Source organism: Molossus molossus, unplaced genomic scaffold, assembly GCF_014108415.1.
Source record: "Molossus molossus isolate mMolMol1 unplaced genomic scaffold, mMolMol1.p scaffold_m16_p_11, whole genome shotgun sequence".
In the NCBI taxonomy this organism is placed as follows: Eukaryota; Metazoa; Chordata; class Mammalia; order Chiroptera; family Molossidae; genus Molossus; species Molossus molossus.
In genome coordinates this window covers 12011581-12036239 of record NW_023425346.1, presented here as the reverse complement: position 1 = coordinate 12036239, position 24659 = coordinate 12011581, and the positions used below count along the sequence as shown (strand labels likewise).

The window sequence follows — 24659 nt, the reverse complement described above, 5'->3', positions numbered from 1 at the left end:
ATTCCTTGTGAAGAATTTTCCATGTGGGATGCTGGCTAAGTCAATAGAAACAACGCTTCTCCTGATTCCCCGAATACTCACTGCATTAGCTATCCACTGCTGCATAACAGATTACCCCAAAACTTAACAACTAAAAATAGAAAGTGTTATTATCTCATAGGTTCTCTGGGTCAGGAATTTGAGAGCAGCTTAGAGGGCTAGTTCTGGCTCAGAGTCCCTCATGAGGTCGCCGTCAAGGGGTGCATCGGAGCTGTAGCCATCTGAGGACTCGATGAGGTGGGAGGCACTTCCAGAATGGGTCACTCACATGGCTATGAGCAAGGGCTCTCACTCCACAGGGCTGCTTGAGCCTTCTCATGACATGTGTCAACCGGCACTGCCCAGAGTGAGCAATCTAAGGAGACAGAGACAGAGAAAGCCACAATACTTTTTAAGACCTAGTCCCTGGAGTCACACTGTCATCACTATCACTCCCCTTGTTCTGTCTTTATGAGCAAGTCACCAAATCTAGCCCACACTCAGGGGCAAGGCAGAGGATGAAGAACAGGCTCTACCTCTTAAAGGGAGGAGAATTAAAAATGTTGTGGACATCCTTTTAAACCACCATGCCCACATCGACCTGTACCCCTTACCTTTAATGTTCTCCTTCTTGCTGATGCTACCTGCTAGGGACACACCATGCACGCCCCTTCCCTACGGAGAGGCCAGAGGCACGATCCCCCACAGCAGGCTCCCTAGAGTTCACCTGGTAAGACTCCACAGAGAGGGAATCCAAGAGCTACAAGAAGAAAAAACAAGCCAATCACATGGCCCTGTTCCCTTACTCATAAAAAAATAAAAATAAAATAAAATAAACATTATGGCCCTGGCCAATTTGGCTCAACAGTTAGAGTGCTGGCCCTCAGACCGAAGAGTCCCAAATTTAATTCCAGTCAAGGGCACATACCTCCCTTGCAGTTCGATCTCTGGCCCTGGTTGGGGTGATGCAGGAGGCAACCAGTCAATGTTTCTTTCTCACATGGATGTTTATCTCTCTCTCTCTCTCCTTCTACTCTATCTGAAGATAAATGGAAAAATATCCTTAGGAGATGATTTTTTTTTAAAACACACAGTATGATAAAAAAGTGTATTTGTTTCTGCTACTCCCCTTCCTCAAAGAAAAGGCACGATAAGTATGATAACTAAACAGTAAAACAAAATATGTTGGAAATAATTCTGCTCAAAGTTCTGACAGCATCTGAGTTAAAGTCAGCACAGCGCAAAGAACTCTAAACGTTTAGGGTCATTTTTATTAGTTCATATGAGTGTTATAGATGGGATAAGGCAGAAGAGGTGGGTTTCAGAAGAAAAACATTTTGAAAATAAAATGTCAGATCTTTTCATGGAATGAAGATATTTAGATTTATCGATTAAAAAAACAGACTTTACAACATTTCAAAACAGGAACACGTTTGCATTTGTTTATAAATCTCACATTATTTGCAATTACAAGCTCTGGGAAACTGATTCTCACTTCCCTTGCAGCTTCTGGTGGCTTGTGTCTCTGGTAAAGACAATGTCTGTCTTTTCTCCAACTTTTATACATTCATTGCTCGTGTAAGATCAAGAGAATCACAGGCTTTATTCTTCCTTTGTGATAAATGTACAAAACGGAAGTCACACAAGCATGATGCAATCTATACATTTGTCGGTGTCTGTGTTCCTTCCATATGTTCGTTCACGTGTTACCTGACGTCGTACACAAACAGTTCCGATCACACGTGCATGGAATCCCAGTTTTGTTGCAGTGTGTTCACAACATCTGAGTGACCTTGACAGGTCATTTTCTTCATATCCCATCTAGGATAATAGCTCTGTGCCTACACATATAATTGTTTAAAAAAAAAAAAAATTTAAGCTTCTAATGTGTTTTAGTAACCCTTTTTTTCCCTTAACAATCTGCTCAGTAAGATTGTTATATAAGTCTTGATATTTGGAAACTATTTCTAGGAATGCTGGTGTTTGCCCTTTCAGCTTCAGTAAATGCTTCTTAGACGGACCCTAATTTGTCTTTGTGGTCCATTTAGATTTCTGCATGTCAGGTTTTATTAACGTAGAGCCCACTTACAGTTTGATACATTCAGCTTTCCTGTCAAGAGCGCCAAAGGTTGGCGACAATGTTCTGACATGGGACTCTGGAGTTCTCAGTGCCAGCTTCATCTGTCATCACAGCCGCCTCCCCGAGGACAGAAAGGTCGCTTTGCACCCCTGTGCCTCCCTGCCTTTCATTGTCACGCAGAATGGAGAGGTCAGTCTTTGATTTCTCTTTGACAGATGCTTAAAATAGGCCAAAACTGAGACATGCCCTCAAATTAATTTTTTCCGTGCACACCCTCCCTCCCTCATTCAGTGCTTCCAACAGCCAATGCCTGCATACCTTCTTTAGGGTGGCCCTTGACCTCTAGGAGGTGCTTCCTGGGAGTTTCTGTCTCGCCCCTTGCCCCATAGGGCAGCCATGAGCCAATCGCTGGCAAGTGGGAGGGCAGGGAAGCCGACCTTCCTTGCTCCAGGTGGAAAACACTGAGCTGTCCCAGCGTAGACCACACCCTGGCAGGCTTCTTCCCCTCCTGTTCTGCTCACTCACCCCTCCCTGGCCTCCCCTGGGCATCCTTCTGAAACACAGCGCCCGACCATTGTGTCCTCTCTGGTTTGTTTCTGGGGAACTGACCTAAAACAGCCAAATCCAGAAAAGGCAACCATATTAATAATCCCTTCAGGAGTTCTATCTAGTCGGTGCCAACAAGAGTTCCCAAGTAAAGACAATATTCTTTGACCTTGAAGTATAAAAGGGAATTTCAGGAGAAATCATTGAATATTTGTTGAATGACCAGGGAATTTCTGAAGACCTCTGGTACCTATACCCCTCACTGCTGCCAGTGATGTCCAAATGGTCGAAATGAGAGAAATTCAGTTGTTTCATATTTGTTCCAGTCGGGGTGGGTGAGGTTATGCAACAGTTATAAGCAAGCCACAGAATCAGTGACCAACAGCCAAGAAAAAAAAAGCTCTCTCTCTCACACTGCACATAATTAAAATGGATCATCAAGGGCCCTGCTACCGAGACCGGGCTGAGAAAGTACCCTCTTGGCACGTGGGCTCACATTTACCACTGCAGGGCAAACACTGGACTACGTGGAGAAGCACATTCTGACCCTTATAGCTTCTGCCTGTGACTCATACCACTTCCACTCATATTTCAGGGGCTAAGGCAGATCCTCTGTCCATGACTAACAGAAAGTAATAGGGAAGTGAATTATACTATATACCTAGAAGGATGAGAACCAAATATGTGTGAACTCCTGTCATGATTGATTACCACAACAGTCTCCTAAATATCAACCACCAGACCCTGAGAAATTAGATGTCAACTACATTTCAAAAGCAAGTTGGACACATTTAATGACTTTGAGCTACCAGGATTTCAATGACATTTATTCATTCAATGAACATCTGTTAATATCTTCTCTATACAAGGGGATATACTTAGGCCGGGAGGCAGTATAACATCATAGTACTGGCCAAATGCTCTGTGTCACAAATTCAAGCTAATTACCTTTCTGACTCAGTTTCATTGTATGAAAAACGGAGACAATAACAGAATGTATCTTATGGAATTTATGAGAGGATTAGCAGTAATACTGCACACAGGTATCCAATCAATGTCAGCTATTATCTCCATTGTTACTGCAAAGATTCATGAGACATGGTGTCTGTCCTGGAGAATTTCACTCCAAGTGATGGGTTATGGCTTTTCAACTCATGTTAGCTCTGTTGGAAAAGATTTTTGAGGACCTACTGGGTACAGGATACTGGCCTGGACACTGGGCATAAGAATGAAAAAGGGCCAGGCTGGTGTGGCTCAGTGGTTGAGTACTGACCCATGCACCAAGAGGCTGCCGGTTCAATTCCCAGTCAGGGCACATACCCAGGTTGTGGGCCAGATCCCCACTAGGGAGCATGCAGGAGGCGGCCAATTGATGTTCTCTCTCATCGACGTTTCTCTCTCTTTCCCTCTCCCTTCCTCTCTCTCTAAAATCAGTAAAGAAAAAAAATTTTTTTAAACAACAAAAAAAAAGAATAAAAAAGGGCTTGGCCCTGCCCTTAAAAAGTGGTGAGTTTGGTGGGTGACATGAACATAAGCCCTGGCCAGTTTGGCTCAGCAGTTAGAGCGTTGGCCTGCGACCAGAGAGTCCCGGGTTTGGTTCCCACCAAGGGCACGTACCTCCGTTGCAGTTTGTCCCTGGCCCCGGTTGGGGTCGTGGGGGTGGCAACCAGTCAATGTGTCTCTCTCACATGGATGTTTTTTTCTCTCTCCTTCCCACTCTATCTGAAAATAAATGCAAAAATGTCCTCAGGTGAGGATAAAAAAAAAAAGAAAGAAACATAAACATAAAATATTTCATGAGCAACAAGACGAAGTCTATAGGAATGCAAAAGGGGACATTTAGCTAAATTAAGGCAGTTTTTTGAAGGAGACCTTTTGCTGGGGTGTATTTTAAATGTGCAAAATCAGTTATGCTTTAACTAAGGACTGTAAAGAAAGTTTTCTACCCAGGTCTCCCAGCATGCCTCCCTGCCACTGCCTCGGGCCCTGTGGCTGGAGAGATGGCCCAGCTGCCCGGCTCCTGCCCGGGGACCCAGATGTGCCATCCAACAGCACTGCCAGCCAGAGCCCGAGCAGGAGAGAGGAGCGAACACCCACTGCAGGCCACCCTAACAAATATCCGATTCTCCTCAAAGTGAATTGTGAAAAACAGATGAAATGTCTACGAACAACCAGTCTTCAGGTGGCTGTTCTGTGAGCCCTTCTGCACAGATCAGCGATACTGTTGTAGCCATGCTGAGGGAAAGATTTCTTCTTTAATTCTTTTCCATGATGTATCTGCTCCCAGGAACATGAAACCTCTGACTGCAGTAAAATGAATACTGGCACCTTCGGTCGCATTCATTTCTTATCTCTGAACTCAGAAAGACTGAGTTCGGTTTTCCCCAGGACTATCATCAGACACAACGAGAATAAGATTGACAGACCAGGCATCTCAGAAAGAAAGGAGGCACACTTCCCCACATTTAAAAGAGAATATACATATGAGATAATATGAAGCCAGGGGGCCATTTTCATTTACAATACACTTGAAAATGATGGTTTCTATGGCAGCAGAAAATGCGAGGGTTTTTTCAAAGGAGCTATTGAATGTACAAAGAGTCACACACCCCATGGAGGTCCTTCTTCTTTGATAATAGGCCAGAACTGAAGAATTGGGGGAATTTATGCCACAATGCGTATTCTCCGATGTTCAAGATGATACATGGATGGGACTTTCACTTTCTTCTCTACAACTGGGTTTCTTACCAGGGCGTCAGCCTGTAGGTTTGTAGACATCCATGTAGAAGGGAGGAAACAACAGTTAATTAATTCCATTAAATGAAGGAACACTGGGGGGTGAGGGCAGCAACCTTCCATTGATGTTTTAGAAGGACTTTTTTAAGGATTCAAGTCAAGATCTGCTGATATGCTGATAAAATAAACAACTGCATAATTGATCATTATTCCTGTAATCATAAAAGAAAACATTTAATCCATCTTTTCATTACATTGATTGTAGCTGGTAGACTCAGCATCCAGCAGAGGATAGGAATGCTGGCTTGTTACTCTCCGGTTCAGCAGGCAGGTGGTCGTGGTCACCAAGGCCCCACTGGTGAAGGAACACCATCCAAGGGGTCTTGGAACTTGGGTAATAAGGTTTCCACTGTAGGGGAAATGCTGCAGACCTGAAAGAAGGAAAAGAACACTTTCCCCAAAATAAATAACAATGTCAAAAGAATCTATAGGTCACTGGTCTAGTGTATTTCCAGGCCTGACCTTTCTCCCACGCCAAACTAACACCTTAAACTACCTGCTACCCAGCTCCACCTGGATGGCCCTCGAGCAACTCAGACACCAACCTGGAACTCTTCAGCCCTCATGTGCCACCAGCTTCTCTTCCCGTGCACACAGCTCAAGAAATGTCACTACCATCCAAGTGGCCAACAGAGCCAGAAACCAGGAATTCATCCCAGGCTCTGCCCTCCGCCCTCTTCCTGCCCCTCTCCAGTTCCCACACTCTGCACCCTCTAATGGGTCTCAGCTTCCATTCCCATGTCCCGTCCTGGTGGAGAGCCCTCAACATGCTCCCTGCCCAGTGCCTTCCCCTTCCAGCCATTTCCACACTGTTGCTAGAGTGCTCCTTCTAGGTGCAAATAAAGGTCTTGCTTGGGTCGTGCTTCTACTTAACCCTCAGTGGAACCCAAACCTTGGGTTGGTTTGTGTTGTTGTTTTTTTTGTTGTTGGACTATATTTTACATAAAACATTGTATAAATTAATGGTGTACCCATATTGATTTAATATATGTATATATTATAATATGATTGTCATTGTGCTGCTATCACGTTACTACAACATGGTTTTTTGTGTGTGTGGTGGGAATAACTAAGATCTAGTCTCCCCGTACCCTTAAATATCTCTCTTATTCCCCCATCTCCAACCCCTGATAACCACCATTTTACTTTCTGTTTTGACAAGTTTGACTTTTTTAGATTCTACATGTAAGTGATAGTTTACAGTATTTGTCTTTCAGTAATTCCTCTTCTGGGCATATACCCAAAGGAAATGAAAATAGCATCTTGAAGTGATGTATGCACCACTTGCATGTATACTGCAACATTATTCACAACTGCCAACATATGGAAATAACCTAAGTGCCCATAATGAATGAATGGATAAAGAAAATGTGGTATATTGCAGTGGAATATTATTCAGCCACGAGAAAGAAGGAAATCCTGCCATTTGCAACAACGTGAATGGACCTTGAAGACATTATGGTAAGTAGAGATAAGTTGAACAGAGAAAGATAAATACTGCATGATCTCACTTACATGTGAAATCTTAAAAAGGCAAACTTGTATTTTTTAAAAAGTCAAATCCATAGCTTTTAGAATAATCTAAATCTTGACCTCAGCAATCAAGATTTGTGAAGATCCAGCCCTTGCCTACTTCTCCAACCTGTTTCCAACCATGACCTCTGCCCCGAGAATGGCTTGCTCTCCACAGTGACTGACATCACCCTGGACGTGCTCTGTGTTTCATGGTGGCTGCCATCATACAAGCTGGAGGAACGGCCAGTGTCTGGCCAGGTGGTGCTCAGAGGGAGGGCAGGGTGAGCTGTCCCAGCATCAGGCATGTTGACATGATGCCCTCTGAGAGAACTAGGAAGGGAATCCTTGGGCACCTGCCACCAACTATGAACGACGGCCATACCTGCAAGTTTTGTTCAGCTCCTGCTCCTCTGGCACCTGTCATATTTCACTCTGTAGGAGTGAAGGGCATTGAGTGAGGGCCGTCAGATAGCCTTGCTGATAGAGCAGCCAAGTGTCTCACATTTATACCGTGTCTATGAGCTGGGAACTCGGTTCCAGTCTCTTTTCAGCCTCACAATGACTCTGTGGGTGAATGTTATCTCCATCCCTGAAGGAGAAAAGCGCTCTAAAATATGGAAAGGAAGCAATATTGATCCCTTCTCTGTGGGAGCAGACTCATCACATCCCACAAAGAGAAATCCAACTGTGCACCAAGCCTTCCTGCTTACGTTCTCTTTCCTCAAAAGTTACAAAGAATTGGCCTCTGGGATGGTCCAGTCCTATCCAGGGCAAAATATAAGTAGCTTGGTAAAAGCTGTAGAGAAGGAGAACTGTCTAAAATTTCCCATTCCGACCAGGGCACCTATATTAGCAAAGAATGAAAAACTCTTCCTCCTCTGACAGAAAATTTCAGTATGCAAACACACACACACACACACACACACACACACACACACAATGCTTCTTTGCAGACTTATCTGAATAGGAAAATATTGAAAACAACCTAGATGTGTATCAATAGAGGATTTATTAAACCAGCTGCTAAAAAAAAGAATGAGGTATTTATTAACATGGAAGCATATTCAAAATATATTTTAAATAGAAGGGGGACAAAAGCAAGTTGCTGAGGAACAAGCACAAAGTGCGCTGCCTTTGAGGGCAGAAGGAGAACAGGAGGATCTGTGTGGGCGTTGCCTGGATGCACTGAAGAGGCTGGTCACAGTGGGCACCGTGAGAGGATGGGACAGGAGTAAGAGGCAACTTTCTCTTTATACCTTTTAAAATATTTTAAACCATGTAAATGTACTACCTATTCAAAAATTAAATTTAAAAAAATATGTTTTGCACAACTTTACAGTTTAAAAAGCTTTTTCAACCCTGGCCAGTTTGGCTCAGTGGTTAGAGTGTCAGCCCACGGACTGAGGGTCTTGGGTTCAATTCCCAGTCAAGGGCACGTTTGGGGGTTGCAAGTTTGATCCCCAGCCCTAGTTGGAATCATGTGGGAGGCAACCAATCATTGTTTCTCTCTCACACTGATGTTTCTCTCTCTCTCTCTCTCTGTCTCTCTCTCTCTCTCTGTCTGTCTCTCTCTCTCTCCCCCTCCCTCCCTTCCATTCTATCTAAAAATACTCAATGGAAAAAATAGCCTTAGGTGAAGATTAACAAAACAAAAAAAGCTTTTTCACATGGCACCTCATTGGATTCTCACAAGTATACAAGCTGTTATTATTCCCACTTCACTGGTAAGGGAACTAGTCTTGGAGTCATCAGTGACCCGGAGTGGCACCACAAGTATAAGCCACAAAAAGCTACAGCTGGCCTTGGCGGTGGCCTTCCCACCGTCCCTCTGTCCTGACAGTGTCTGGTAAAACCGTGGCAACCCAAGTGCAGGAGGGACTCGCTGAGCCTCACTGTGTGAGGGAGTAAACAGTCTTTCCTAAAACGAGCACCCTCTTCCCCCTCACACCTGGTGAAGGGCGCGGAACAGTCCAACCCTGAATGTAAAAGATCCCGCGTTGCAAAGCAAATGCCTCTGAGAGGCGAGACACACTTGTGTTGTGTACAGTGCTTTGGTTTCAGGCATCAGAAAATAACTCTGGGAACTATCTCTGGGTAACATACATGAAATCAGTTGAATAATTGGTAGGGTACAATAAAATTCTGAAAAGTTCTTTCCCCCTCCTTGCTGCCCACAAACACCCTGTATCAGGACTCCCTTCATCATCTCTGGCAACAATTTGAGCTGATCAGATCCTGTAGCTTTTCTGTCTGTTTCCAGGATTAATGAACGGTGTTATTTTATCAGTTTGCTAGCATCAAGACTTTAATCTCTCATCCCTTTTCAAGCTCCTGCCCTCACCCACGTCTCAGGGCAGACCCGCACGTCTAGACAGCAGTGGAGAAGGGTAAGGGTGGGTGCATGCTGTCCTTCCACCTTCCTCCCTCCTTCTCCACACTCTTCCTCTCCACCACTGCTCTGCCTCTGCTTCTCCTGATCAACACAGTGAGGAAGGACAAAAGTGAAGGAGCAAAGGTCTGTGTGCATCTATCCAAATGGGGCTCTTTGTGGGGGACCTTGAGGATGCCCTGATGACCCTTCCACAGGTACCTCAATACAGCATACTGCAATGACACAGGTGATTCCTGCTAGCCTGATCTCTTGAGACTGGTCTTCAGCTCCTATTCCAACCAGTCCCCATGATGCTTGATTTTGCTGGCTCTCCTGTCCCAACAGGCATCGTCTGAGGCTGGGGACCCCAGGATGCCCACCAATGCCCTCTTTCTCTGCCCTGCTATTAGTGCTGCTCCAACTAGCCTGTCTTCATCCCCTACCCCGCAAATTCCAAAGGACACCTCAGTTTTTCCTGAGGACTCTTCCATGTCATCACTCTAGTAATAGTAAGGAGAGGATTTACGATGTCTTGTGCCCTGGACATATCTAAAGGGGTTTTCTTAAAGCCCTCCCCTATGACACAGTAGTGGAGGCGGGGAGTGGCTGGGGAGCCCATGTCCACATGCTCATGACTCAGTAATCCTTCCCTCCCCGGACCTTTTAATATCACTAGAACTTTATCATCCTGCAACCCCCAATGAATTAATGAGCATTGAGCAATAGCAGTGCTGACATCAAAAAGAGCAAAAAGCAACATTTTGTGGCTGCTGGAGAGAGAACACATCACCACCGATAGTCTTGCCAAAGGGATGGAATCAAGCTTCTGGATCCAGCACCAATCTGCAGGAAACTGGGGGACAGGGAACATGTTGAACTGTGATCCCCAAAATCCAAACTGTGGGATGTTCTACAGGTCAAATAGCCCCACCTAGCAAATTTTTATGGAAAAGACTATAAGACTATATGTACATCTGAAGATGTACACTTAGATGATAAAATATAAAAAATTCAAAGACCTAATTACTATAAAGTTTGGCTATATTTGGCAGAAGGAGCCTGCATTTCAGATGAGATGTATAAAGGACTTTTGGGGTGGCTGGCAAAGTTCTATTTCTTAATTTGGATGGTAGTTCAAAGGGTGTTTGCCTTATAATAATTTACTAAACTTAAAGTTTAGTTTCTGGATTTGTGTTTTACAGGCAAAAAAAAAAAAAAATGTGCCCAAAAAAGGAGAAAAGGAATAGTATATAAGAAACAAATCTTTAAAAAATCCTCTCCCTTTGTGGCAGGCAGACTCATGTGCCCCTGCACTAATGATGTCCGCATCCTAATCTCCAGACCTGTGACTATGTTACCTTACATGGCAAAACAGACTTTGCAAATGTGATTAAATTATGGATCTTGTTATGTGAGGTTGTCTTTGATTATCCTGGTGAACTGATAATATCACAGGGTCCTTTTTAAGGAAAAGTGGGAGGCAGTAAAGCCAAAGTCATCCATGATGTGATGGCAAAAGCAGAGGTGGGGGCGATGCAGTTACTGGTCCTGAAGATGGAAAAGGCATTAACCAAGGCACGTGGCCAGCTGGAGGCTGGAAAGGGGAAGAGATGGATTCCCTTTCTAGGGCATCAGGAAGAAACACAGCCTGCTGACACGTTCATTTTGGCCCAATGAGACCCATTCTGAACTTCTGACCTCCAGAACTGTATGATAATAAATTCATGTTGTCTTAAGCTACCAAGTCTGTGATAATTTGCAACAAAGGAAACCTATATGGCTTTTCTTATCAAGGCAAGAGGTAGTGGAAGGGCTCAAGTCCAGAAAACTAGTCCATTTTTTTGTGGAGCATTATCAAATATTGTTTCTCAGCTTTATCTTCAGACATAACTCTCAGGAAATAGGACAAGTCTCATGAAAATTCTGTTTTATTAGGGAAAGGGAAGTTTTCGGAAGAACAGCATCAGGAAACTCAGAAAATAAATGGACCATTATATAGGGTTGGTTACAGCGAGAATCAAAAAAGCTGCAGGGCTTCAAACAGCACGAATATTCTACTCAATGTGAGGCCAGTGAGGTGAGTTGATCTTATCTATCAAGTCTCCTCAATTGGAAGGGAACAATTTGAGTTCTCTTGTCACCCATGGTGGGAGCCTGGCACCTGGATCTACTGTTGCACCAAGCCCTGATAGAACAAGGGTGCTAAATGGCCAAAAACTGACAAATGTTTACTACCATTTCCTTATTAGCATCTTCCATAAATGTGTTAATGAACTCCTTCCTAAAGCAACAGTGGTGGAGACTAGCGCCCTCTACTGAGAATGAGATGCACAGCAAGCAAAGGTGGTAGACCCAACCAAGGTGTAGTTCCTTGTGGAGGAGACCTGAGCAGACCACCAAGGGAACGGTGATGACTGCCTAGGATGGGAAGGTGGAGGGTCACAGGCAGTGGGAGAAGGACAGCAGGAGCCTTCAGGGACCTTGCAGGAAAGCCCCCAGCCGCTCCTGTTCACTCAGAGTTAATCTAGGTAGACCTGGTACCCTGTAGTTCAGCTCTGCAACAAGTCAACTGAACAATGTAGATTTCCAACCAGAAAAAAAAAAAAGCAACTTCCTTAATATATCAATTATAGTAATACAATGAAAATATATGTGGCTGCTTCTCCTAGTTAGTGCTCTTATTACCTTTTCACCCTCCCTTGCGAGTTTCCACTCCTAGTTCTTCGCATTGTCATCTAGAAAAAATAAATGATGAATTTTAATATTGCTGTAGGCACAGTTTGACCTTTAAACCACATCATTTCAATATTAATGACTGAGCAGGAAAGCAGCCTATTGACAGGTGTTCTACAAGTCAGACCAAACAGGACACTAAACCTGCCGGTGCCTTTGAAACTCCCATTAGAGATAATGAGGCACAGGCATGTACTTCCACACATTGTCCAGCTCGGGCTCACTCCACATCCAGTCAGAATAAATTAACTGAACACTGTGTTGGAGGGGAGAGAAATCATCATTCTCCCTTCAAAATGCATTTAATGACTTCTGCAGCTCCGCACGAGGATAACAAGAAAGAGTCTATTTGTTTCTAAGAGTTTGAAATGAGTGCAAAGACTGGGTTTCCCACTGCTGGCTGAGAACAGCAGCCTTGTTTCTGCGAGGCCTCAGACAGACCCTCCTCTCTGTCTCTCTCTCCCTCCTGCTGGCTTGACAGTGCCAGGTGTTCCCAAGTCACGTATAGGATCCTTTAGTTGGAAACTGAGACATCACAGTCTGCAATTACTTGCCTGTCTAAGACACCCATGAACTGAGGGCATCTCAGCTCCCTTCCCTTATATCTCAGGCCAGGTTTCCTTAGCCTTAGCACACTGTCGTTTGGTGCTGGGTAATTGTCATGAGGGGCTGTGCTGTGCAGGATAAGATATTTAGCAGCAATCCTGGCCTCTATGCACTAGAAATCAGCAACAATTCCCCAGCTGTAATACCCAAATATGACTCCAGACATTGCCAAATGTCCTCAGTGGAGAGGCAAAATTGACCCCTGTTGGGAACCACTAGCCCAGGCAAATTTAGTAATTATATACCTCAGTGTCCTCGTATATACACAGCTTCTCAAAGCCCTTAGTTCAGAATCCAACAGCCTGGACAGTTCACCTGCCGATTAAAGTTCACATATTCTTCATGGCGCTCTAGACCAGAAAGGAAATTAAAGTTGTGATGAAACAGAACAGGCTGGGAAGATGACTCTGAGTTAATCAACTTAGATCGAAATAAGAGAACTCTGTAAATTCTAGGGGAATTCTTTCTCTAACCACGCTGGACCTAACACCCATTTAAAATTGAGCTCAACTCTACTTATTCTAGAAATAATATTTAATTATGGGGACACCATGAAATGAGCCACAGTACAATCTGGTTGTTATATTTTCATATCTAATTTGGTTTGCAGTAGATACTTTCTAATATTTATAGGTGTGATAAGATATAAATAATATCACTTAAAATAACCCAAAAAAAGCATACAATGGTTCCATTCTTCTGAAGTGTGTGTCTTGAGAATTTAAGCCTACAAGAAACTGAGGAATTGCTGAGAAGTCTTTAATGGAGACAGCAGCACCAAAGACCAAGCCAACCAATGCCCAAGACATCAAGCACCCATTTGAGCACTGTGATACCACAGATGGGCATTTTTCCATTCACTTTTTATTTTGTATATAATTTCTGAAGATCTGCCAATGGCTACAGCAAAAATAATGATAATAATAACTTGAAAGTTTATCATTAGAGTCCGGTTTACAATTCTGGCTTATCACAGTCGGTGTTATACCAGACACCATTTCATCAAACCACTGGTACCTTTAAAAATCAAAATGTGTGTGGCTCTCTCAGAGCACCTCCGAAAAAACACATCTCAAATACCACAGTAGGACTTCCAGCTAATCACTATGTTGTGTGTTGCTTCACACAATCTAAACCTCAGCCTTGGTAGGTGGTTCTCAAAGTGTGGTCCCCAGACCAGTGGCACAGGAGCACCTGGGAGCTGGCTGGAAATGAAGTCTCAGGCCCCACCTCAGACCTGCAGCATCAGAAACTCGGGGTGGACCCCAGATCTCTGGTTAGCAAGGCCCCTAGGTAATGCTGAGGCAGCTAATGTTGGAGATCCAATGATCTAGAAAATGAGTTCCATTGAGAAGTTAAATCACACTCGATGAAACTGTTGATTTTCTTTCCTACTTCCAAACTAACCCAGTGCTCTTTGCACAGGTTATTAGTTACATGACTAACACTGGCAATATTATCCGTAGATGGATCAGAAAAGGAACAATGCAAAATCAACAGAATCCTAATCTCTTTCTCCCTTGAAAGTCCTGAACTATGTAAGAACCTTGCTGGTACCCGCCAAATCTAAGAAATTCTGAATTCTTTCTCTTTCTCTCATACATATGCATTATTAGAGAACATATGTTGTTTAATCAAAAGATAACATTACACTGGGTAATGTTCATGAGCATTGGCAAATATTTCACTTACAAGCTGCCACAGTTAATTATTTGGAAAAATATAAATATTCACATTTGGCCAAATTCCTTGTACAACCTCCCTCTTAGCTCTTCAGCACACAGCAGCCCCAGTCGGTGTCCCATTGCTTATTTGCATGAAGCTCTAGAAATGCACATCCTAGTTAACACACTTCTGTTAACACACTTCTGTTAACACACTGGTTAACACACTTCTGTTTCTAGCTGGCAATCTTTCGCTGTGAACTAACATGGGAAATAAGGCCAGGGCATGTGGAGGAGGCGGGGGGATTCCGAAGGAGAGACGTGTGAGAGGACAGCCCAGTAAGGAGCAGAGGTGCAGTCCAGCGGGTCCTGCAGTCAGAATGACCGACTCAAATGCCCGCCCTGCCCCTCCTTGTAAAATGGGGATAATAGCTCCTCGTAGAGTTGTTGAGAATTACATGAGGTAATCCACGTAAAGCTCTTAGCTTAGGGCCTGGCATATAATGAGTGCTCAGTATACTTCGGCTATTTCATTACAGTTTTGCTATTGCCAAAAAAAAAAAATTGTCATTTTTGAAGCAGCCAAAATGATATCATTAGCGAGCCGAGTTGAGCTCACGTGACCCTGGGCATCCTCTGTGCCTGGGACTGAATGTGTGCCCGCTGTGTCGTTCCCTGCCTCCCAGAGAATATTTTCAACACTTACTGTGTGCCAGGCACTGTGGTAAGAGCTTGATGTCATTTCAGTTCTCTCCTTCTCACCATAATCATATTACTACAATGAAGCACAGACGTTCGGCTATTTAACCACCTCACGCAGCGAGTAAGGACTTAAACCCCAGTCGTTTGTCACCACGCAGCCCACACCTAGCAGCTGTGCTCTGCTGCCTCTCTACACATATTCAAATACTAACTTAGCTAATATTTTTTGATTAGATGAATAGACTCTTCAAATGCAAATACACCTGAGAAAAGTAAAATCAGTCATTAATACCTTAGCAAAAAAAAAAAAAAAAACCTTAGCACTGACACCTCAGTTTTATGGGCTTAGAAGATAAAAGTTTCGTCCAAGATAATTGGATAGTAATCTAGTGCATTTAAACAGACAGTGTAAGGTGTAGAGCTCTTGGTTGCAATAGAAAAAACAAAGACTTAGGAGTCAGAGTGAGCTGAACATGTTACCAAAAGTCTCTATCCTCTGTTTTCCCTTTTGTAAATTAAATTTAAGAATACCTACCAGCCCTGGCTGGTTTGGCTCAGCGGTTAGAGCGTCGGCCTGCGGTCCAGAGAGACCCAGGTTCGGTTCCCGCTAAGGGTACATACTTCGGTTGCAGTTTGTCCCGGCCCTGGTTGGGTCGTGCGGGTGGCAGCCACTCGATGTGTCCCTTTCACGTCGATGTTTCTCTCTCTCTCCCTCTCTCTCTCTCTCTTCCTCTCTCCCTCCCGCTCCATCTGAATAAAAAGAAAGAAAGAAAGAAAAATGTTCTCGGGTGAGGATAAAAAAAAAAAAAGAATACCTACCACATCAGTTTGTTATGACTATCAAATATGGAGACTCTACAGTGTCTGGCACATGGTAGCCGCTCAATTAATGTTGGTCCCAAAAAAGTGTTCTTGTCAAAGAAGGGCATGTTGGATGTGGTGCCACTTGGTGATCACGGACGTCAGGAAGACACGGGGTGCCTCCTCTAACACGAGGGTAAAGACAGCTGAGAAGGGTCAGCCTTCTGAAGCAATTCATAATCTGGATTTATGTACTCTGAGGGCTCTCAAAAGCAGTTGGAAGAAAGGATGCATTTTTAGACAGTAAAGAACTGGATAATGTTATGAGGGGATGAACACTGAAGCTGGAAGAATTGTTTTCCAGCCTTCTGTAGACATGACTCTTTAGCAGTAAGATTGTCAACAGGAGTTTCTCCATAGAAAGCCATGAAAGTATAGGTCAAGATAGTGGTTTTTTCATGTGCTAGTGTAATACATAGCAGGCCTAGCCAGAAATAAGCCTAGTTAAGATCGAATCCTATAGGAAGCTTTATTATCTGCACTCTAGACACCAAAATCATTACTATAAAAAAATCAGGTGTAGACCACCTAATCAAGGCACCTGGATATAGCCAGATACATAATGCTTAGAAAATATTGATAAGTGATATTAAAAACACTATAGAAGAAATTTTTGAATGGTTGTTCCAATGCTCTATAATAAAAACAAATACAATTTACTATACACACAAATATCTAATGAACCACAAGGAGAAATAAGTTCCGATATCCATCTCTATTTCATTCTTACTAACAGACTAGTAATAATTGTGGGGAACAGTAGTCACTCAGTAAATATTTGTCAAATATGTAACAAAATCAATGTGGCTAAAGAAAAATTCTGTCTGAACTACATTCTTCTTCCAGGTCCTCAGAATCCTTCTGTGGGTCCCACATTGACCCACCTATACCCTCTGTGCAGGGATGGAGTTCTCACTCTAGATCCTTTGTGAGTGATCACAAGGTACTCTAAAATTTTATTAAGCCATGTTCAAAATTACCAGCTCACACCCGCAAACGTTTGGAAGCCCTCCCGTTTGTTTATCTGAGGAATTGCTGCAGCTCACTCTTTCCAAACCACAGGCCCTTCGCTCTGCTTAGAGCTGCCTGTGGTCTGAATAGTGACTTCTTCGGGCTGTGCAACACGCTGGGTCCTTTCTAGCTGGAATCCTTCATAAAGCTGGTGTACCCATGCTTAGGACCACAGTAATTCCAATGTGGCACATCCGACATCCTCCTGGTGCCATCAGAAAGTCTGGCAACATGTTCCTGAGTCACCACTTCACACTTCACACTTCACACTTGGTACTGTGTGATTGTGTGATCTTCTTTCTTTCTTTTTTTTTTTTTTTTATCCTCACCCAAGGACATTTTTGCATGTATCCTCAGATAGAACGGGAGGGAGAGAGGGAGGAAGAGAGAAAGAGAAACTTCGACATGAGAGAGACACATTGACTGGTTGCCACCCACAAGACTCCAACCAGGGCCGGGGACAAACTACAACCGAGGTACGTGCCCTTAGTAGGAACTGAACCTGGGACTCTCTGGTGCTCTAACCACTGAGCAAAACTGGCCAGGGCCTGTGTGATTTTCATATACACATCTAGAACCAGACAGAGGACTTCTGGTCAGGATGGAGAGTAGATAAACACAGTCTCATCTCCTACCACAACCACATCAAAATTACATGTAAACTACAGAACAGCCATCATTCAGAATCACCTGAAATCGAGCTGAATCAAAGTCCGACAACTATGACATTAAAGAAGCAGCCACATGGAAACTGGTAGGAGGGCGGAGGTGGACTGGCTGGTCCCACACCTATGTGTGACAGATAAAAATCAGGAGGACACCTTAGCTGGGAAGGTCCTCCCTGCGGAGTGAGGGGTCCCTGTCCTACACCAGGTGCCCAGCTCAGGGTTCCAGTGCCAGGAAGAGAATCCCCATCACTTCTGGCTGGAAAACCAGCAGGAACTGGGGCTGAGGGAGGCTGAGGCTATGGGAGCCTCAGGCAGTTCCTCTTAAAGGGCCCACGCACTGACTTATTTGGACCCACTCTCTCTGAGCTCCAGCATGGAGGGGAGGCAGCTTGAAAGGCACCGGAGACATACGGGGAAGAACTGAGCTGTTTGGCATTGGGCCGAGGGCTGGAAAGGCAGCTTTCTCCTCGACAGATGTGCTGATGGAGGCTGATGTTCCTTCTGTGAGCCCTTCCCTGGGGCAGCAGACAGCCACCATATCTAAGACTCTAGCAACCTGGTTCACACTGTTTGTCCCGCCCTGGTGATTCCCTGAGGCCCTGCCCCACCCAACTTTCAGGTCCACCCAAGTTGTTTTCAGTAGCTTTACCATAGTATTGGCCTGTCTTGGATCTTGCTTCAGAATTTCCTAAATTCTCTCAAAGAAGCAGCATCTGGCCACAGCAAACCCCATACCTCTGGCTAAGTGGCTCCAGGCCTGGCACTAGAAGCAGCCAGACTTGGTTCACCACTTGGCTGTTCCTGGGCACCTCCAAGCCCAGCACAAGCAGCAGTCTTCAGCATATCACTTTGTAGCTTATGTCTGGTGGCCCTGAGTAGAACACAGGCAGTAGCTGACCTTGCTCCAGAGCCAGGTCTTCTAGTGGACAGCTTCAGACCATGATGAAGCACCACCACCCAACCACCTCCACAAGTGACATACTCAAGGAATGAACTCAGGGGGTAGTAAGCCCTGGTGAAGTAAGTATTGCTCTGTGTGGTGGGCCCCTACACCACTGATCATCCAAGGTAATCAGAGGTCAGTGGTTAGTAGGCACAGCCAGTCCTTGCAGCTGATCAACCTGAGTAAAACCCTCCCATTGACATGCCAACATCAATCAAGACTCAATTACAACAGAAGGGTGTACAGTCCACACGAGGGGTGCGCCTCAAGGGCCCAGCTGGGAGATCAGAGAGGCTGTGCCACTGGACCCTACAGGACACCTACTACAGTAGCCACCCTAGGAAGCCTACGAAACATAGCAACTCTACCTAATACATAGAAACAAACACAGGGAGGCAGCCAAATGAGGAACAAAGAAACATGTCCCAAATGAAAGAACAGAACAAAACTCCAGGAAAAGAACTAAGCAAAATGGAGATAAGCTATCTAACAAATGCAGAGTTCAAAACACTGCTTATAAGGATGGTCAATGACCTTAGTGAGGGCCTCAAGAGCATAATAAAGGACCAGTCAGAAATAAAGGGTGCACTAACTGAAATAAAGAATAATTTGGGCGCAGCTGCAGGAGAGTGGTCGACGTAAGGTGGGCGCCCACTGCCTCCGTTGCCCGCCCTGTTCCTGGGCTCCCCACTCCTTCCCGCAGTTTCCCCAAGACCTCCTTGGAGACTCAGGTGGTGAGGACTTATTCTGCCAGGAAGTAGAGGAGTAGTTCTAGAGTAAAAAAAAATGCCTCCCAAGTTCAAGTGCCACCTAAATGATGATGATGTCACTGGTTCTGTAAAAAGTGAAAGGAGAAATCTTTTGGAAGATGAGTCAGATGAAGAGGAAGACTTTTTCTAAGGGGGCCATCAGACCTAGAAATGATAAAATTAAGCATGTTCAGAATCAGGTGGATGAAATTATTGATGTCATGCAAGAAAATATTACAAAGGTAATTGAAAGAAGGGAGAGACTAGATGAGCTGCAGGACAAATCAGAAAGCTTATCAGATAACACAACTGCTTTTAGCAACAGATCCAAACAGCTTCGCCGACAGATGTGGTGGCACAGGTGCAAAATAAAAGCCATCATGGCTTTGGTTACTATCAGCCTTTTGTTGGTGATCATCATTCTTACAGTTGTGAAATATTGCATTTGACTCGATGATGGAGAGCTTCAGTAGACAAAATCTGGGGCAATAATAGTAATAATAAAGGATTGCTGCATAATTTAAATGAAACCCATGTATATAACTTTCAAAACTTCTTTTTCAAGAAACTAAGAGGCAAGTACCACTTCCACCTGGAGCATCGAGAATGTCCATTGTCTTCTTCCCCTCTAGCAAAACGTACTTTTAATAATTATGTTCAAGGTCAAGACAGCCCACCTCTGTTTTGCCATATTCCAGGGATCTCACTTGAAACCAGACACTCGCAGTTCAATTTGTGTCTAGTGAAACACAGACACCGCTAGTCCCTGCCGCTTTAACAGCAGAAGGACTCGCATTCCTGCATCAAGACGGGGGTCAGCAAGCCTTTGTGGCCTTTCCATCTAGACTCCCAGATGCTTCTCACATTACTGTTGCTTTGCAGGCACTCTCCACGTGTTTATGGGTGTAACAAAAGCTAAGTGTTGTGACCGCTGCTGCCTCCAGTTGTAACTAAAAACATTGCAGTAAATCTATTTTTTGACTATCAGAGAATGTGTAGTAATTTCTTGACATTTGAATTATGGAAATGGGAATTTAAACAGTGTGAAAGCATAGTAGTGTGGCACCATAACACTGGAGATAATAAAATTATTGGAAAACATCAAAAAATAATAATAATAATTTACAGGGAATCAATAGTAGAGTAGGTAAAGCCAAGAAGCAAACCATCAATTTGGAATATAACACAGCAAAAAATACCCAATCAGAACAGCAAAAAGAAAATAGAATCCAAAAAAAACGAGGATAGTGTAAAGAGCCTATGAGACAACTTCAAGCGTACCAACATTTGCATCATGGGAGTGCCAGTAGGAAAAGAAAGAGGGCAAGAAATTGAAAACCTATTTGAAACAATGACGACAGAAAACTTCCCTAACTTGGTGAAGGAAACAGACATACAAGTCCAGATAGCACAGAGAGTTCCAAACAAGATGAACCCAAAGAGGTCCACACCAAGACACATCATCATCAAAATGCAAAAGGTTAAAGACAAAGTGAGAATCGTAAAAGCAACAAGAGAAAAGCAGTTAGTTACCTATAATGGAGCTCCCATAAGACTGTCAGATGATTTTTCAAATTAAACTTTGCAGGCCAAGAGGGAGTGGCAAGAAATATTTAAAGTGATGAAAAGCAAGGACCTACAACCAAGATTACTCTGCCCTGCAAAGCTATCATTTAGAATCGATGGCCATATAAAGAGTTTCCCAGACAAGAAAAAGCCAAAGGAGTTCATCACCACCAAACCAATATTATATGAAATGGCAATTAATACATATCTATCAACAATTGAATCTACAAACAAAATGACCAAGGAGAACAGAAACAGACTCATATACACAGAGAACTGTTTGTTGGTTGCCAGATGGAAGGAGAGTTGGTTGAAAAAGATGAAGGGATTAGGAAGTACAATTTGGTTGTTAGACTGATGAACCTCAAAAGGAAGCGGGGAGGTGGGGTGAAAAGAAAGAAACTAAAGAACATATGCATAACCAATATACACAGATAATAGTGTGGGGAAAGCAGGAAGAGACCAGGATTGGGGAGGAGGGAGGTCAAGGGAAGGGGGGGAAAGAAGGACATCTGTAATACGTTCAATAATAAAGATAAGTTTTTTTTAAAAAAAAGAACCAGTTGCCAGACAAGCACTACAGACCCACCACCATATCTACAGCCCTGATCTAGCGGAGGTAAGCTAAAGAGCTAGAAGCTGCCCTGGCCGGTTTGGCTAGCAGTTAGAGCATCCGCCTGCGGTCCAGAGAGACCCGGGTTCAGTTCCCGCTAAGGGCACGTACCTCGGTTGCAGTTTGTCCCCGGCCCTGGTTGGTCGTGCGGGTGGCAGCCACTCGATGTGGCCCTTTCACATCGATGTTTCCCTCTCTCTCTCTTCCTCTCTCTCCCTCCCACTCTGTCTGTACAAAAAAATGGAAAAATGTCCTCGGATGAGGATAAAAAAAAAAAAAAGAGCTAGAAGCTGACATTTCTGATTTTGATTTGGAGAGAGAGATTGTTCACGCAAGTAAGCACATACCTACATGTGAAGGAAATCATGCAAAAAAACATGTCAATAAATGCAAATTTTTATGGTGTACCCCAGGAATATAAGAATTAACTAGATTGATAATGGAAGTTTTTATGGAAAATGTGATCTCTGAGTTCAGTAGTAAATAAGAATGAAGAATAGGGATTGAAAGAGAACATTTGGGAGAAAAACAAAAAGAGAGAAAAGTGTAAATACTTGGAACATACAAGCTGATGGTGAACTGGCCTCATTCTGTCATTCAGCAATAAAAGGTGGAGAAGGTGATCCAAAATAAGAAAATAGCTTTACCCCAGGAAACGCTTGGAGTCTAACCTGACATTAAAAGACTCCACCTCTTGCCCTCGTCGGTTTGTCTCCACGGTTAGAGTGTCAGCCCATACACCAAAGTCGCAGGTTCGATTCCTCGAACCTTGGTTGCAGGTTCGATCCGTGGCCAGTGTCGTGCAGGAGGCAATCAATTGATGTGTCCCTCTCACATCAGTGTTTCTCTTTCTCTCTCTCTCTCCCTCCCTCCCTCTTTCCCAGTCTATCTAAAAAAAAAAAAAAAAAAAAATCAATGGAGAAATATCCTCAGGTGAGGATTAAAAAAAGTCTCCACCTTTTCCTACAAACCTCGCTGGGAATCCCAGACCAAGATGACAACAGGGGAAGCTCTTGTCTCCCCTCCTTCAGTGAACGCACCCAATGCACAGCAGTTCCCTCAGAAAAACCAGGCAGCTGAGTGACTCCTACACATTGGGCACACTGGACAAATGAGAAAATACCTACAATGAAGCAGGTAGAAAAGTCTGGGACTCATTCTCACCATCAACCCCACCCCCAGCCCAGCACCATACAATCCGGAGCACACACCCAATTCCCAGCATCTCCCTGAGGAGCAAAGAATTTGGACCACACATCTCATGCACCAACTTTTAAGGCTCCTACCCGAGGGATGAGCCCCCAAAACATTTGGCTCTGAAAGCCAACGAGACTTGCATTCAAGAATCCCACTGGATTATAGCAAACAAGCAAGTTCTTAAAGGGCACAGGAGCACTCTTCTTGACTGTCCCCAAGGGCTCAGCACAGAGGGGACAGAGAAAAATGCCCGACTCCTGTCTTTCCCTGGAAGGATTTGACTACATATCTTATAAGCTGCTGCCTGAGGATCCAGCTTCTAAATAGTACCTAGATGCTTACTGCAACCCTTCCCAGAGACTGAAAGAACCAGTGGGCACTTCGCCTGCCTTCCCAGCCTCTGGCTCACCCCAACAACAAACAAAGTCACCACTATCACCCTAGAAGGAGCTTGCTCACACATCTAGTGCCCCAACTTTTATGGCCGTCACCCAAGGGTGACAGACCTCTATTGGGTGATAGCCCTAAAAATCATCTAGGTCTGACAGACAATGGGCTTGCATTCATGAGTCCCACAGGACTATAGCAAACAAAGAAGCAGTTTTTAAATGGGCACAGGAGATTCTTCAATACATGGTGTTGGGAAAATTAGATACCTACATGCACCAAACACAAAAATCAATTCAAAATGAATTAAACAATTGAACATGAGACCTGAAACCATAAAACTTCTAGAAGAAAATATAAGTGATATGCTCCTTGACATTGGTCTTCGCAATAATTTTTTGCATTTGACACCAAAACCAAAGGCAACCAAATTAAAAATTAACAAGGGGGACTATATCAAACTAAAAAGCTTCCTCCCATCAATGAAAAATCATCAACAAAATTAAAAGATAACCTATGAAATGGGAGAAAATATTTGCAAACCACATATTCGGTGAGGGGTTAATATAAAAAATATGCAAGGAACTCATTTAAATCAACAGTAAAAAATAAAATAAACACTAATAATAATCCAATTAAAGTTGGGGAAGGCCTTAAATAGATCTTTTTCTGAAGGCATACAAATGGCGAATGGGCACATGAAAAAGTGCTCAGCATCACTAATCAGGGAAAGGAAAATCAAAACCACAATGAGCTATTTCTTCACACCTGGCAGGATGCTAGTTATCAAAAAGACCAGAGATAAAAAGTGACGGTGAGAATGTGGAGGAAAGGGAGCTCTTGTATGTTGTTGGTGGGAATGTAACTGGCACAGTCTCTCTGGAAAACAAAACTACACACGACCCACCAATTCCTCTTCTGGGTATACAGTTGACCCGTGAACAACGTGAGGATTAGAGGCACCAGACATCCCCCCTTCCCACAGTAAAAAAATACTCTGCAGTTGCCTTTTGCATCTGCAGATCAACCAACCACAGATGGAAAACAGTATTTTCAATCCCCAGTTGGAAATCCAGGGTTGGAAAACTGCAGTTGGAATTCAAAATAATGTTTTTGATCAGTGGTTGGTTGAATCTGCAAATGAGAAACCCATCATAGATGAAGGGCCAATCCTACTTATTGAAACCCATGTTGTTGAAAGGTTAACTATATATCCAAAGATACAAATCACTCTCTCAAAGCGACATCTGTGCTCTCACAATTTATGCCTTCAGAGCCGTGAGAAACATTTGTGGTTTAAGCCCCCTAGTCTATGGTAACTTGCTACAGCAACCTGGGCAAACCAGGGACCACATTATGTCATCAGGAACCAGCTGTCATCTCTACGTTCTCTTTTTTATAAATATTATTCAGTCTTTTTTTTTTAAAATATATTTTTTATTGATTTTTTTAGAGAGAGAGAAATAGAAACATTCATCAACTGCCTCCTGCATGCCCCGTACTGGGGATCATGCCTGAAACCCGAGCATGTGTCCTGACCCAGAATGGAACCGGGACCTCTCAGTCCATGGGAAGACACTCAATCCACACTGGCCTGGCTCTGCCTTCTCTTTCATGGCTTTGTCCTTAAGAT

At 43.7% G+C, this 24659-nt stretch overlaps 1 pseudogene; it reads left to right on the top strand.

The window, feature by feature from the left end:
• Positions 1-19300: 19300 nt before the first annotated feature.
• Positions 19301-19712, top strand: LOC118625559 (annotated as a pseudogene).
• The last annotated feature ends 4947 nt before the right edge of the window (positions 19713-24659 follow it).